This window comes from Panthera tigris, chromosome A1, assembly GCF_018350195.1.
Source record: "Panthera tigris isolate Pti1 chromosome A1, P.tigris_Pti1_mat1.1, whole genome shotgun sequence".
In the NCBI taxonomy this organism is placed as follows: Eukaryota; Metazoa; Chordata; class Mammalia; order Carnivora; family Felidae; genus Panthera; species Panthera tigris.
In genome coordinates, this window is record NC_056660.1 from 106,027,764 (window position 1) to 106,042,937 (window position 15,174).

A 15,174-nucleotide genomic window follows, 5' to 3' on the forward strand; every position below is an offset into this window, starting at 1 on the left:
AAGCAGGACCTGTGCAGTTTCTAGACTCATTCTAAAAATGTATTTTGAGAACCTGCTAAGTTCTAATCACCATACTATGTGCTGAGGATAAAAAGATGCCCGTGGGAAATTTCTGGTCCGATACAAAATCAGATGTATCATAGCCTCTCTGTAAATGTAAATTGAAATAGGTTATGTCAAAGGTTCAGGAATGTCAATAAAACAGAAGTTCAGAGTAATTGTGAATCTGGCTTGTCCCTTCTTTCTTGCAGATCATCCAAAACAAGGTCACACGGCCTTATTATTCTGGGAAGATTGAACTGATTTTAACACATTAGGCTTTGAATTTGGAAGTGTCTACAGTTTTGTAGGATAACAATATTGTTTTAACGGCTGTAAATAATGAAGTTGAGAACATAAGCAGAACCATAGTTCAGTGTATTGAACTGTAAGGGGGTTAGGAGAAGGATTAAGATGCTTCATTTATCACAATGTGAAAATATCTGCAGAACTTTAAAATTAAAAGTAATAAAAGTGATAACCTTCTCCAACCAGGAAAGTAAATAACCTGCTATATCAATTTAAATATCACATTTCTCTAATTGGAAAATTTTCCCTTTTTAAAAGTTGGTGTTTGGATAAATTTGACTAGAGCTGGCTGAAACTATGAAGATCGTGATCTCAAAGGCCCATTTTAGCTCTAAAATTCTAAAATGGTTTGGGGCACCTGGGTGGCTCAGTCGGTTGAATGTCCACCTTCAGCTCAGGTCATGATCTGGAGCCTGCTTCAGATTCTGTCTCCCTCTCTCTCTGCCCCTCCCCCGCTCATGCTCTGTCTCTCTCTCTGTGTCTGTCTGTCAAAAATAAATAAACATTAAAATTAAGAAAAAATTCTAAAATGGTTTTATGTTACAAATGAGGCCTAGAGATAAATGGCTTTTCTAAAGATGCATAGATGGCTAAAGGCATAGTAGAATGGGAACCAGGTTTCGTTTAACACATCGTCTTGTGCTTCCTGACATGAGTGGTTAATGCTATAAAGATGTTTGGAAGGAGAGGGGAAAAACAATAAAAGGGATACATGTTACAGTCTATAAAACACACCCTTTACTTAGCAGAGCTAATGGGATACTCCCATGCTTACAGCTTTTCTTGTGCTGCAGTCTTCAATCTAGTGTTCTCTCCAGGTGGCTTTCTCACTAATTCGGGAGGATGGCCAATAATGTAAAATTATTTTCATTGTCAAGTAACTACACATCAATATTTGCACATCATTAATGTTTCCTTAATCCTCCGTGGAGCATTTTTGTCAACGTCTAACCTTTGATTAAAAAGAATTTAAAAATCACTAGGCTACCGTAATGAGAAATATCAATTACTTAGATGAGATTGCAATGGATTTTCCAAATAATTGAAATTGGCTTTTAGAATTCTTCCACATTGCTTTTCTTTTTCTTTTAGGTCTGAACAGATAACAAGAAAGTTTGTTTTTAGAAGAGATTGAAATCCAAAATGGTGTTTAAGTAAAAATAACCTGTTAATTCCTGTTGAGTAGAGTATACTCCTGATTTGCCGGCTGTAGGAAACAAAATTCTGAAATGGCGCCCAGAGTTCCCACTTTGGTGTGGGAACACGCAGAGGCCCCTTCTCCCAGGCAGGCAGTTAAACACCCAAGGTCAGTATGGTGTTAAAGGGTTTTGCTCAGGTGATTCAAGTTTCAAATCAGTGCATCTTTTATTCTTTTAAGTTTTTTAATGTTTAGTTTTGAGAGGGAAAGAGAGCATGAACGGGAAGGGGCAGAGAGAGAGGGAGACACAGAATCCGAAGCAGGCTCCTGGCTCTGAGCTGTCAGCACAAAGCCCTACTCGGGGCTCAAAATCACAAACCGCCACATCATGACCTGAGCCGGAAGTCGGACGTTTAACTGACTGAACAACCCAGGTGCCCCAAATCAGTGCCCCTCAATAGAGGGAGGCTGGGTTTTGTGGCTTGTATCTATTCAGAGGAGATCTTAAAAAGGACTTGGCTCTTCCTGACAAAAGAGTGTGCAAGGGATTCCCCAGAGAGAGTTGGCTGCTGACTTTGAAGATGAGGGGATCACAAGCCTCAAAATGCAGGTGGCTGGCAAAGGAACAGGGACTCACGTTATACAAGCCAAAAGAGCTGAATTCAGTCAACAACGTGAGTACGATTTGGAAGAAGATTTTTCTCCAGGAGCTCCAGACAAGAATGAGGTCCTGCTGACACCTTGATTTCTGCCTTGGGAGATCCTGAGCAGGGAATGCAGCCATCATGTGCCCAGACTTCTGATCTACAGAACTGTGAGGTAATACGTTTTCTTGTTTTAAGTCACTAAACTTGTGACTGTTGGTTACACAACAATAGGAAACTAATAATTCTTGATTTTATTTTATCTTATTTTAATGTGTAATCATGTTTACATGAAGAAAGGAAGGAAATAAGTGGGATGTTATCAAGAGAATAAAATAATGTTTTTATTTTATATTCCAGTTAGCTCCTATTTATGTGTTTCCAGAAAAGTGAGGCAGGAGGGAAAAATGTACGTCTTCTAGCCCGTCATATTAATACTGTGCTTTTTCATTGTCCTCGTTGGCTTTTTGTATTCTTGAGTGCACAGCAAGTCAAGTTAGAGCACACTTGTCATAGGAGGCTTCATTTCTTGATATAATTGTTAGTTGCACAGTACATTTTACTACCATACTCTAAAAGTCACTAGGCTTTAGATTTATTCATTGTTCTCGCAGCTGTTTCCTTGTTAAATTGTTCCTCCCTCTTCAGGCACTAAATGCAAGAAATGAAAGGGGATGTGTCTCAGAACCTACAGTTAATACACAAGTACTCACTGTTGACGTATACTGAACACATGTGGCTCTGAATTGGGCTTTTGGAAAATGCATATTGTGCTTTCAGAATAGGCTCTTTGGCAGCCTCAGCTGAAAGTGTGGAATGCTTTGTAAACTACAGGTTGGAAATGTGCAGGGTTTTTTTTTTTGTCCCAGAGACTAAGACCCTGGAAAGAATGCATGATACCTGTGAAGAACACCCATGAAAATTGTTGGCTGCTACTCAAATGTTAGTAGTTACTTGGTCATATAGCTCGTGTGCCAATAAGTAAGTGCTTTATTCTTTTAGAGAATTCGGCAGAACCAAATATCTTAGGATGTCAGTATTCGATTACATCAATTTGTTCATGCAGATAGACAACATCGTTTCTTCACAACATTGTGTGTGCATGTGTTCATCACCTACCCTTCTCACATGTGGGAAAAAAAAAAAGGTCGGGGTTGTCAGTGAAGGGCATTGGCAGGAAAAAGAAGAATGGGGAGTTTTCTTACTGGAAAAGTAGCTGCTGGTTATGTAATGCATTGAGAGGTCACACCTGGCTTCATCATTAATAGCTCTGGCACCTGAAGCAAATTTCTCATCTGCACAATGAAGAGAATGGACTACACTCCATCGTGAGTAAGGTTCATTACAGTTGTAAATTCTATGCTGCACATTTTGAAAGTGAATTAAATTGAACATGTGTTTGAGTTCCCATCATCTTAGGAAATGTGTCAGGTATACCAAAATGCTTTGTGTCTATGAACTCAGTCCTCATATCCCTATGATGTAACTGAAGAACTGAGTGACTAAGTAACTTGCCCAAGGCCATTGAGCTGGTTAGAAGTGGAGAGGTGGAGATTTTGATTGGATTTTAGATAGCTTTTTGCTGTGTGCCCTCTTGCTATCCTGCTAGGTGCTAAGGAGACCTCTAAGAGCAAGCCGTAATAATGCTTAAAGCATGAGTGACAAATAGGTGTTCTTGATTCCCAAGTTTTTTCTTTTTTAAAAATTTCTTTAGTGTTTATTTATTTTGAGGCAGGGAGATAGAGCATGAGTGGGGGAGGGGCAGAGAGAGACCAGGAGACACAGAATCTGAAGCAGCCTCGGAGCTGTCAGCATAGAGCCTGAAGCAGGGCTCGAACCCACAAACTGTGAGATCATGACCTGAGCCGAAGTCGGACGCTCAATCTACTCAGCCACCCAGGCACCCTCAAGTTTTTTCTTTATATAGGTAACCTTTTTTGCTGTCTGAGATTTGCTATAAATAGCTTGATTTTTGTTTTGCAGACTTCCCCTTTTACTTTAAATATTTAATTTCTGTAGAGAGCTCCTTGAGAAACATGAAAATTTCACTAAATGTCAACCATCGTGCTCTCTTTAAACTTCCTTTGAAGGTTCATTAAATTGCTTCACATTTGCATTCAAAAATGCCGTTTTCTTAGCTAGATACTGTTTATCGACTCCTCCAACCTCTGTGTTCAGAACTTTCAGATAAATAGCTTTTTTTCTGGTGAATGTTTGCTCTGACAAATTTAATTTCTGCTTATTTTAATGACAAAATATACTTACCGAAGACTGAATCTGTCTCTTAAACCCTTGAGTGTTTTCAGCCTTGAAGATCCGTGAAATAGAAAGTCTTTAGAGACTTGAATGTTTAGGACCAAAAATAGCATAAGAACTTAATAGAATGGTGAGTAATGGGAATGCCCATACCCTATAACACTTGGGTGTTTTTGTTCGCCTTAATGACCAATCTCAGTATTCTGAGGAATTATAATCAAATAATTTGCTTTCATAACCTATAAGCATGAGTTTTCAAGCTAAAATTATTGTCAAGCTTGGGATTTCATGTTACTCAGAAGCTAAAGTGTCTCAGAGACTTTTTTTTTTACGTTTATTTTTGAGAGAGACAAAGTGTGAGTGGGGGAGGGACAGAGAGAGAGAGAATCTGAAGCAGGCTCCAGGCTCCAAGCTGTCAGCACAGAACCTGATGCGGGGTTTGAACTCATGGACCATGAGATCATGACCTGAGCCGAAGTTGGACACTTAATAGACTGAGCCACCCAGGCACTCCCAAGCAAGACTGTTCTTAGTCCAAAAGGAGTGGTTAGCCCCTCTCTGAAGGTGACCAGTTCCATAAACAACATTGAGAAGTGGCCGGGGTAGAAGCATTCAGGGCCTTAAAGACATGACACACCAGCGAGACTTGTGGGAGCATAAGGCACTGAAGGACAGACCATATCTGCCCACAGATAGAGGGTGTGTGCTGCAGGGGGGGGAGGGCAGGCTCTGATAGAGTTCTGGTTATTGTGCTAGCTCATGCTGTAGTGGCCCTCAGCAAGACTTTGTGTGAGTTCTCTGGGTTCTCTCCTATAGCAAGGGGAGTTGGAGGAGGTGACAAAAAATATTTACCCCTTCCTCTAGCCACTGGGTGTTAGAATTGAGGCTTAGAGCTTTTTCACATAACCAAGCAATGCAAACATAGTATGATGGGCCGCCCTCAATTGTTAAATGGATTCTTAGAAGGGAAAATGAATCATTATAATTGTTCAATCAAGGATGCCCTTTGTAATTTCAAGAGAAATAGATCTTAGAAAATGCAAGCACAATTAGAAATGTATGACTAAGAAATATTACCTCATTTTCTTTCTTTTTTTTTTTCTTTTGATAATCATAAAAAGTGCGATGATTGGGCATAGGGTGTTGTGAGCATTTAAAAAATGGTCCCCTTTGTGGAATGTCTGAACTAGCTTAGAGATATTTTAGAGTTACTGCATTGTTGGGATTTTTTTGTTTGTGTTTTTCAAGAACAAATGGTTGAGCACCTGGGTGGCTCAGTCAGTTAGGTGTCTGACTCTTGACCCTAGGTCATGATCTTGGGGTTGGGTTCATGAGTTTGAGCCCTGGTCTGGCTCTGCTCTGAGCATGGAGCCTGCTTGGAATTCCTCTCTTTCTCTCCCTTCTCTATCCCTCCCCTCCCCGCACTCATTTGCACTGTCTCTGTCTCAAAAATAAATTCAGAGAACAAATGGATGAGTTTATTGCTTGCTTTTTTTTGAAACACATTTGATGCATTTTTCTATTAAGTAAATGGACAGGAACAAACTCCGTGATTACAGCGGTTTTGCTGAATGGTACCACACAGCTTGGTCAGAACATAATTGAAGTAGGTTGAGCATGTCCTCTTTGCTCTTGAATACTGCTCCTTACTGAAAGACCTAATAAAGATACACCTAAAAGATGCGTGCTAAAGTATTCAATGATTTCCGTCTATACTTGGAAAATAATGAGGCACAGTTCTGGAAAAACCAATCCTCCTGTGATTGTTGATAGTTGATGTACAATCCAAATTTTAACAATTTTAGTCACTTGGGGTGTGGAAAACGTGAAGTCCAGGTGCACAAGGATTTTTTTTGTGTGTTCACATCCTCCACCAATAGCTTTCTGCCACCATAGATTTTGAAGTATTAGAACAAAAAATACAAGCAGACATGAGCTACCAGGAGCTCTCTGGAATCAGTGTATGTGGGTTTATTCGTTCTTGGAGGACTGCTTTATTGATGACCCACCCTGTGAAAGCTTCCCCACTGGGGTAGAGCCGAGAGAGCTATTATTTCTGAAGGGACTCAGTCTAGTGATAGATGAAACAAAGGCCACAGAGCATGGTCAGTACAAAGATGACACATTGGACACAATCAGGGAATGCCTTAGGACAGATTCTCACCAGATGGATGATGGCTTTTTAAGTCCAAGGTACGCTTGCATTTTAATTTTCTTAGTGTTTGGTGGTTGGTTGGTTTGGTTTGATTTGTTAAAATACTTTCTGGACTTTGTTTTTTTAATGTTTATTTTTCAGAGCGAGAGCGCACAAGTGGGGGGAGGGGCAGAGATTGTCAGTGCCAAGGCCAACATGGGACTGGCACACACAAACTGTGAGATCATGACCTAAGCTAAAGGTGGACACTCAACCATCTGAGTCACCCAGGTACCCCTGGCGTTTACTTTAAATTTTTTTTTTAATGTTTATTCATTTTTGAGGGACAGCGAGCATGAGCAGAAAAGGGGCAGAGAGAGAGACAAAGAATCTGAAACAGGCTCTGAGCTGTCAGCACAGCCCAGCATGGGGCTTGAACTCACCAACTGCGAGATCCTGACCTGAACCGCTCAACCGACTAAGCCACCCAGGTCCCCTCCTGGCATTTACTTTAAAAGAACAGGCAATCTGACTTCGGCTCAGGGCATGATCATGTGGTTTGTGAGTCGAGCCCTGTTTCAGCTCTGTGCTGACAGCTCAGAGCCTGGAGCCTGCTTCGGAGTCTCCTCTCTCTGCACCTCTCCCTTGCACACACTTGACTATCTCTCTCAAAAATAAATAAATGTTAAAAAATAAAAATAATAAAAGGACAGTTTTACAGCAAGCTCACAGTCTTTTGAAGGAGCTTACAGTCTAGTTTTCTGAAAAGACTTGCACAGCCTGAACAGGGCTTATTCAGCTCTGTGCACAGATGAAGGGCATGGATAGAAAATGGGTAATACCAGCTTGACCTCGATGGACTCCACACACAGAGGTCAACAACTTGGAGTCAGATGTAATGGGTGATCTGTTGAATGGGCTTAGTCACTAACTGTGAGGCCTTGAATATTACTACATAATAGGTTTGGGAAAGGACAGCTCATCAATACATATACAGTGTCTAAAAACTGAAGAAGCCAATGATTGATTTTTATATACAGTCTGGATGGAACCAAGCTCTGCTGGCTACTTGCTAGTTGTGCCAGGTGACCTGGAGTCATCGTTCAGGAGGCATTGCCTCACCCAGAGTTGTCAGACTCGACTGTCCACAGGGTAAGACAGATTATACAGATGATGGGAATGGACAGGTGGGCCTGACACATGGGAAAGGGTGCTACCTTCTTTTTAAAAATGGTTTTTAAATGTTTGTTTATTTTTGAGAGAGACCGAGCATGAGCATGGGAGAGGCAGAGAGAGGGAGACACAGACTCTGAAGCAACCTCCAGGCTCTGAGCTGTCAGCACAGAGCCCAACACAGGACTTGAACTCAAAAACTGTGAGATCATGACCTGAGCTGAAGTTGGAAGCTCAACCCACTGAGCCACCCAGGCACCCCAAGTGGACTACCTTCTAACGGGACAGACTACTTAGTCCTACCTGCCTGCTACCACAGGGGAATGCAGATCCAGTGGTGGCAGAGCTTCTGAATGTTGTAGAAAAGAAAAGTGTGACTTGTCACATGTTGGTGCTTTGGCTAGGAGACCTGTCAGTATGTGCAGCCCATCACCTATACAGGATGCTTTTCTTACTCCTCTTCATGCATGGTTTTCCAGTTAGTCTTGGGTCCTTTAACGAGGTACAAGCTAAGGCAGTGGCCTCAAATTTTGGTGCCTATTAGAATCACCTGGAGAACTGTTACAACCCCAGTACCCAGAGGATGCCATACACCAAAGTCATCAGAATCTCCGTAGAAGGGGCCCAGATACTACTGGGATATTAACTCCCCAGCTTATTCCAGTGTGCAGCCAAATTTAAGAACTAGTGTTTGAAGGGTGTGGCTGCTGACTGTACCTGTCAGATCATCACCATCATGTCTGTGGCAAATGCAGAATGTCAGGCCCTACCCTGTGCTCCTGAGACAGAACCAGAAGTTCATGTCAAAGGCAATTCCTCTGTGGGTTAAAGTTCAACAGCATTGCCTAATGATTATCATGTAACCAGTTGGACTGCACTTTTAATTTTAAGCTTTAATAAGACAGTGGGTTCGTTTGTTTGTTTGTTTGTTTGTTTTTAAGAGCTCAAGTAGGGAGAGGGGCAAAGGGGGTCAGAGAGAGAATCCTAAGCAGGCTCCATGCTCAGTGTGAAGCCTGATAGGGGGCTCAATCCCATTATGCTGCGATCATGAACTGAGCCAAAAAAGAGAGTAGGATGCTCAACCAGCTGAAACACTGAGGTGCCCCAGAACAGTCATTCTTGACCATGGCTACACCTTATAATCACCAAGGACTAGAAATGTACCCATATCCATAGCCTGTCTCGGGAGATTGTAATTTAATTGATCCTTGGTAAGTTCTGGGCATCAGTATTTTAAAAACTTAGCAAAGTGAGGGTAATGTCTTGCCAGCGTTGAAGATAACAGCCGTAGTCCAGTTTTGTTCATTTCGTAGTCCTCTGATACCTCAGAAAGGCAGGAAGAGAATTGTGGTTGTTAACAAAACTGTTAGCTGTTCCATCAAGGTGTGAATGTTTTCTAATTACTCCTACTGATTAACACTTTGGTTGCCACTCTTCGAGGTAGATTAAAGAATTTGTTCGTTAGAGTATTTTCTTCTAAAAACTTATTTTTCTTTGTGTGCATGTACTTTACTACATGATAATTGGTTATATATCTTATACTGTTCTGCCTCAGTAGGCCTTAGTTTGTAAACAGCAGCCCTTGACTCGGAGGTTTTTCATCTGTGTATACAGCAAAATTACTGAAAAACATTGATTGTACTTTCACGGAGCCCATAGAGATCATTCTGATGGGACGAAGGGAAGAATCAGTTAAAATTCTGTAGTCCCACACTAGCCCATAATACAACACAGGAATGACTCTGTCAGCCAGGTGTCTTACCTGAGGGGACTTGGAGATCACCTGCTATGAACTCCTGTTTCTTCCAATGAACACATTAACAAGTCTATATGCCTCAAAGCCTAATCCAACAGGGCAGAATGTCTTCTCTGGATGGAAGATACTTTAAATGGCGTGTATCAAGGACCTTGGCCTCCCTGTCTTTAATTTTTTTTTCCCCTGTCTTTAATTTAGACCCAAATGAAAGCAGCTTTTTTTTTTCTTTGACTGAACTAGTTGTATGCCTTCTGATCACATAAAATAAGAAAATAATTACCTTTGTTTATGCAGATGACATGGCTTACCATAATGAAACAAGAGGTATCCCTGATAAGCCAAATGATCCTTATTAATGTGGAAATGAAGTTCTCCCCCCCCCCCCCCCCCCCCCCAGACAAGTTAATCATTTCAGCTGCACAATTGAGTTTGTTCAGCCCTTGGGGGCACTGCTGGAAAGCTAATGCTGTGGATGAGCCCACAATCGAATGTACTTGAAGGTTCTTTGGTCACAGGGGCCATAGGTCACACTTGTTAATCTTGGGTAGCAGTTTTCTCCTTTTTTTTTTTTTTTCTAAAGATTTTTTTTAAACTTTTAAAACTTTATTTTCAGGGAGAATGTGCACCAACAGGGAAAGGGCAGAGAGGGAAAGAGAGAATTCTAAGCAGGCTCTGCCCTGTCAGCACAGCACCCACCCGTCGTGGGGATCAATCCCACGAATGTTGAGATCGTGACCCTCAGGCTACTAATTTATCTTTGTCATGTACTACAGTGGTTTCCAATCTTGGTATCATAGCAGTAGTAGAAATGCTGACCTCTCTAAGACACTCTGGGGTAAACTGACAATATTTGTCCATGAGAAGCCACATGCTCAAGTGCATATCATAGTACAAGTGTACTGGGATCCTGGTCAGAGAACATCTGCCCCAGCTCTAGCATCTCCTCAAAGGTGTTGGGCAATCTCAAAGGCCTTGATGGGGGCTCGTTAAGAAGACACTGAAGCCTGCTGAACGCATTGATGGCTGGGAATGGAGGTCTGCTTCATAGGATCTCCTTCATAAAGGCAGAGGCAGCTAAGTTCTCTGGTGGGTTTACTGAAATTTTTTAGTTTCTCTAATTAAGCATTCACTCTTTCAGTGTAGATCACCATGGAGGTTTACTAACATGGACACAGAAGATACATGCCTTTCCATAAACAAAAACAGAAAACCGGCGAAATTAAGTAACAGGCTCCCAGGTATTTTAAGAGAATCCAAAAGGACTGTTGAAAACATGTCCGTAAAGAAGTGATCTACGATTTTCATTTTCTTCAAGTGGTTTCTCTATTCCAGAATGCAAGCTCTACAAAAGCAAGGACTCTTACTTTCCTGTAAATTAAGATTTCTCTGCAACATTAAAAAATTATAACCTAAGAGTCTGGCTGCGTTGAAAGCCTTATTTCCACAGTCTGCCCCAGCTCAAGTCATGATCTCAGGGTCATGAGATCAAGCCCTGTGTCTGGTTCCTCCACTGGGCATGGAGCCTGCTTAAGATTCTCTTTTTCTACCCCTCCCCTCACCCTGTTGGTGCACATGGCCTCTATTAAAGGAAGAAGTTCTTAGGCAGAGAGAATCTTGCCTATTTGATGTAGTTTGAAAGCAGTCAAGTGCTGTATGTTGTTTAGTGTCTTAGAATTCCTGGGCAAGGTGCTGAAATTAATTTTTTACCATAAAACAATTGGTAGATGGTGTTGACTTGGTAACTAAAGCTTTTAAGGCCTAGTAGCTTCAGATACAGAAAAGCTGCATCAAGATATGAAAAACAGGGATTCATTATTTATGAATGTGAAATGATAAACTGGAAAATTACTTCTGAATTAGTATGCCTACTATTTTTAGCTAACAAGAATCCTATACTGTTACATACAACCTCCTGACGGGCTTTTAACCCACTCATTTGTGTTGTTTTTGAGTGCATCACTGTGATGAATATTTGTATTCCGTACCTCCTCTGCACTGTGAATGCAGTGATGCCTGAATAAAGAAGTCCATGCAAAGGGTAGAAAATGAGCAATTGCAGAAAAAACTGCATTGCTCTGCCGAGACTTGTGATGGTTTTCCCTTTATTACAAATAACTAGCCAGAAATCGGACTCAAATTCAACTGGACAAGGATAATTACTCCTTCTCTAAGATGTGTTCTATCTCCAGCTTTGAGTTTTGTGTTTTCTCCTTGTCAGGTGCATTCTCAGAAAAAGACGCTAATAAAGAATGATCTTATTTGAAGGTACTTAAATATCCTTAAGGGAAACTGTACTTCATCTAGAATGCAAAAGTGAAGCTTTTAACTGGAACTGCTGTTAGTAATCAGTAATACCATAGACAATAAAAGCTTAGTTTTTACTGAAAAAATTTAGTGAAACTAAATTCTTTCAGGTATTTGGAAATGTTAATATTTTTCTTTGATGGAAACAGAAACTGCATCAGTAGAGGGAATGCTAGGAAATCTAATTTAATCAGATAAAGATTTCTGGCAAAGCCATAATTCACCAATGTGTTTTATCCCCAGTGAATTCACGTGTAGTTATATTTCTTTTTGGAGAGAGAAGGGGGAGGGGGAGAGAGAGCACGCATGAGGGAGAAGGGGTGGGGGTGGAGGGGGGAGTGGCAGAGAGAGAGAGACTGAGATGGAGAATCTAAAGCAGGCTCCAGGCTCTGAGCTGTCAGCACAGAGTCTGACCTGGGGCTTGAACCTATGAACCATGAGATCGTGACCTGAGCTGTAGTTGGACGCTTAACCAACTGAGCCATCCAGGCACCCTACACAAACCCTCTCTACACAAAATCAAGGAGTAATACTCTGAGATGATTAAGTTTTACAGCAAAGAAGATTGTATGCATTATTTCACTTAAATATTAAAAGTGATTTTCAGTATCCTGAATTAGACCTACTTTCTAGGTCATTTTAAATGCCAGATGGGCTGATAGCTTTTATCCCCTATTTTTTAGTAATTCATTTTTTAAAAAAAAAATTTAAGTTTTTTATTAGAATTCAAGTGTAGTAACAGTGTTAGATAACTGAGGTCCTTTAAAAATGAATTTTAAATGAATACCATTGCCTTCTCAAAATGGCTGATTTTGTCCATCCTACAGTAAGGATAGACAGAAATGAGCTGGCAGATTCAGGAGAAAATAATAAGCTTACCTGTATCCTCTAAATTGGGTGTTTGTTTTCTGTCAAAGAATTACACTTAGAAGTCAAATGAGAAAGACTACTGGGCATGATTTAAAGTTCATCTACAGTGGTAGAAGGACTCAGAAGACTAAGAATAGGTATTAATCTTAAATGAGAATGATAGTAAAGTATTATTTAAAGGCCACAGGATGAAAAAAATATTCTAAACACTGATGCTTAGAATGTGTATTTCTTTAATCAAATGTATTAACTTACTACAACAACAGTATTGGTCACTAATGGCTCATAATTTTGAAGCTATGGCAGAATTGTAATTTAAACTCATGACCTCCCATATGTAATGAGTAAATATGCCCTCTTGATTACTTCAGGCTTATCTCGGTGTTGAAAAAATTCCTAAAAGAAATTACTAAGGAATGGGACCACAACATAATTAAAGTCTTTTATTGGACAAAACCCTATGATGTTAACAAGCAAACGGCAACTGGGGGAAAGTCTACAACATTTAATTAAAAACCTAACATTCTTATATAAAGATTTTTTTCATTAGAAATTGGACAAATAGGAAATTACCAGGCATTTATCAGAAAAGAATGTAAATGACTACAGCATGAAAAAAAAGTTCAGTAATCATAAAAAATTGTACATAGGAAGCTGCCACTGTTCACAATGTTTACAAAAAGAAAAAGCCAGTTTCATACAGTTGGGAGTATTATTTGGTAGAAACTTTCCAGAGGGAAGATGGTAAAGTGGAAAAATATATAATATATTAATATTAATATGTGTTCGTGACATTCAAATAACAATTTCTCATTATTCTTGTTTATTAGGGAAGAAACCTAGATGGCTATACATGGTTCAGAGGAAATTTGTCAACATGCCCATTAGTTACCATTGACTTTAGAATTGCATTAAACAGATATTTATTGAATAGCCAATTTGACATTGCCAAAGTACTGTATATAGAGGATTGCCTGAAGGAAAAAGCTGTGCTTCTAGCGCGTGCATTCTAGTTGAGGCTAATATTTAGTGTCTTAGGTTTTATTCCGTATGGTTTCCATTATTGACCATTTTTCTCTACTGAACATGCTTCCTTAAATTATCAGAAAGCAGGTTATTTAACTTTCTTAATATTTAAACAGACGTTGATCTTTTTATCAGGCTGCATTAATTTGACTAAGATGGTTCTCTACTATGTTCCTCACATGTTTGGACATGTTAGATACTGAAAGCCCCTGGCTATGTACAAAAATGTGTAAGTGTATATTAACTTTTTTATGTATAGCCTTCATCATGTTGAGCTAATCATACACTTGCTGAACATCAGTTTTCCTAATACCTTCTGAGAGAATTTTGAGAATGAGAACACCTGTCAAGGGGCTTTCTTTCCTCACGGATGCCCCTGGATCATCAGGGGGAGGTGCTATGTGGTTGCATAATTACCTGTTCACCCTGATTTGGGTGTCAGAATGACCTGGGGAAGTTAGGGTAAAGCAGATTTTCAGGCCCAAGAAATTGTGAGACCTTAAGCTTGGAATTGGGCCAAGCCTCAAATTTTATCAGGTTGTCTGAAGTCGTTTTGATGGCAGTAGCTACATAATAAAAACACAGAATAAGTGCCCTGGGACTCGAAGCATGTGTACCAGTAACTTGAGGGTGTGGAATTGTTTCCAAGCTCCTTTGCCTCTGGCCTACTCTCCGTGCCTTTCGAATCACCGGTACAATTAAATGCTGAGCATTACTTAAGGTCTGTTCGAGGTGCTCTTCTTTACTCTTGATAGATTCAGACTGATTGCAAAACTAGGTCACCTAGAGCATGAACAGTTGCAAGTTTTCCTTACTTAGTCTTTGTGTCTCAAACTTGATCCCCGTGTGCTCAAAGGGGAAACCTCTTTCAGGCTTAATAGTCTTCCAGATAACTTTGTTGGATAGATACTAACCTGAGAAACGGATACTGAATTCTCAGAGAATGTTTTCCAATTGGAAGTGTAACAGCAAAAGGGAATTTTTGGCTTTACAGTTAGCAGAACACATTGTCCTGGGATTCAACATCAAAATAAATGCGTGAAAAGTAAACATTCATGTAGAGTTTAGGGATTCCTAAATGTGTAGGTAAGTCCTGTGGATCCTTGGCTGCCGGTTTGAGGGATACTTAAAAAAAATTTTTTTTTTAATGTTTATCTTGGAGAGAGAGATGGTGACAGAGTATGAGTGGGTAAGAGGCCGAGAGAGAGAGAGAGAGAGAGAGAGAGAGACAGGATCTGAGGCAGGCTCCAGGCTCTGAGCTGTCAGCACAGAGCCCTACACAGGGCTTGAACTCATGAACCCCGAGATAATGACCTGAGTTGAAGTCAGATGCTTAACCGACTGAGCCACCCAGGCGCCCTGAGGGATATTTTTAAATCTATTTAAAAGGTAATACTTCAAGCATGGTCATGACCTAACATTGGATCAGATTTATGAAGTAGATGGAGGAGGTTATTTACCTCTGCTTGCTGATGATGCTGTACTTCGTAAAGTGTTGATTATGACCCTCTGCTGGAAATGGGGC